The sequence below is a fragment of the Ovis canadensis genome, chromosome 1, assembly GCF_042477335.2.
Source record: "Ovis canadensis isolate MfBH-ARS-UI-01 breed Bighorn chromosome 1, ARS-UI_OviCan_v2, whole genome shotgun sequence".
Taxonomy (NCBI): domain Eukaryota; kingdom Metazoa; phylum Chordata; class Mammalia; order Artiodactyla; family Bovidae; genus Ovis; species Ovis canadensis.
Genome location: NC_091245.1, coordinates 244,739,455 through 244,741,574, shown reverse-complemented (window position 1 = coordinate 244,741,574; position 2,120 = coordinate 244,739,455). Strand labels below are relative to the sequence as shown.

Sequence of the window (2,120 nt, the reverse complement as noted above, 5' to 3'; positions counted from 1 at the left end):
TTGAGATATTAAAGTTGTTTACATATGACTGTCATATGAAAAGCAACTTAAAATACCTCATTAAATCTTAAAAGATTAAAATCTCTTTACTCAAGAGTTCTGCTTAAAAGAATATATTATAAAGAAATATATGCATAAATAAGTGTGTGGCTGTGTGTGTGTATACATATCCATACAAGGATTTTCAAATAGAGTGGTATTAAAGCATTCTTAATACAAAGTGTAACATAAAATAATACAACACTTAAGGTAATTGCATTTATGTTGTAACTGTGTAAAAATGATTCGTATGTTATATATATATAAGATATAAAGAAGACAAATAGATTTTTAATCTGTTTTATTTACAGTAATTTGACTTATTTTACAAGCAAATATATAAATATATATAGACATACATATGTGTTTATATGAATGTATACATATATGTTGGGGAAGGCAATGACACCCCACTCCAGTACTCTTGCCTGGAAAATCCCAAGGATAGAGGAGCCCGGTGGGCTGCAGTCCATGGGGTTGCTAAGACTCGGACAAGACTGAGCAACTTCACTTTCACTTTTCTCTTTCATGCATTGGAGAAGGAAATGGCAACCCACTCCAGTGTCCTTTTTTTTTTTTAAATACTCTTAAGGCATTTATTTATTAAAACGTTCTCTGCCAAGATTTCACATTAACTTAAAATTCAAATCAGTCTTTACATTTCTCTACTGAGGTCTCCACCTTCTCCAGCTATCAGTGCTACCAGCATCCACAAAGTGAGCCCCATGGTCAGGCTCTTTGTTCCCTGGGTGAACCAACTAGATGTTAATACTGCTCTGCTACAAGGTAAACGCTCCTAACTCAAACTTATTGGAAAAGGAGTGAAACTTCTGCAAAGTGCACTTTTAGAAGAGGTACTTTTGCTTATGAAAAGAAACCAGTGAGTCCTCTAAGAATAATAAAAGGGAGTATTTTACAGTTAAGCACATGATTTGGAGTGAAGAATTCAGATGTTGCTCGGCTGGTCCAGGCTATTAATACTCTTCCTGTTCCTCCTGTGGGCCCCCTTCATCAGGTATCACGAAGCCTTCGTCTGTGGCGTAGAGAATGTCCACGATCCTCTGCAGCACAGGGTTGTTCTCCCCCTAGTTCTCCTGGCAAATCAACTCGATGTTCCTCAGCTTTCCAAAATAGAAGTCTCTCTCCTTCTCCAAGTCTTCCACAGTAAGCTTCAATACATTGACCTGCTGCATCAATTCAGCTGCCTCGTCATCTCCATTCCCTACACCAGGATTCTTCCGCACCACACCCAGGCCAGCCTTAGGGGTTGCAGTAGTTCTGTGTGTTGCAATGGGCCTCTGTGGAGCTGCACTGCTAGAGCTGAGAGGTTTCTTCGGTTTGTTCAGAGCGGGAGCAACAAGGGAGGGGGCCACTGCAGTTTCTTGACCTTGTCTGGCAGCTACAGGGTCATACTCTTTTCCATCATAGTTTGCATCAAAAAACTTCTTGAACCACTGAACGAATTCAAAATTGTCCTGAAACTTTCCTTTTACTAATTTGTCCACAGGAATTATTTTGTCAACATCCATTCTCTTAAAACCTGCTTGTAGTATTTTGAAGTTCTGGATGTATTCATGTTCTAGCTTAGCTTGGAATTTCACTTTCTTCAAGGCAATGGAGCCAGGGAACAACATGTCCGTAAACTGACAATAGGCAGCCCCTGAGCACAACTGTTCGATCTTTGTCAGGTTCAACTGCAGAGACTCATTGATCCAGGCCAGCATGTCATGTCGACTGAGGTTATCACTGGTGACTGACGTTGAATACACGTTCACTGCCATCTTCGGCTCTCGGTCCGACCGCGTCCGCTGCCCGTACCCGGCTCCGGTTCCGTCTTCGTCTGGTTCAAACCGCCTGACCCCGCCCCTCCAGTGTTCTTGCCTGGAGAATCCCAGGGATGGGGGAGCCTGGTGGGCTGCTGTCCATGGGGTAGCACAGAGTCGGACACGACTGAAGCGACTTAGCAGCAGCAGCAGCAGCATACATATATGTAAAATTATTTGAAAGTATACACAACAATCCAGATATCATTAGAAATTAATTTTGGAAGAGAAATAGTTATGTGTGACCAGCATATGAGT

General features: G+C 41.5%; 1 pseudogene; it reads right to left on the bottom strand.

Annotated features, from left to right (window-relative positions):
- Positions 1 to 606: 606 nt before the first annotated feature.
- Positions 607 to 1,899, bottom strand: LOC138435771 (microtubule-associated protein RP/EB family member 1 pseudogene; annotated as a pseudogene).
- Between the last annotated feature and the right edge of the window lie 221 nt (positions 1,900 to 2,120).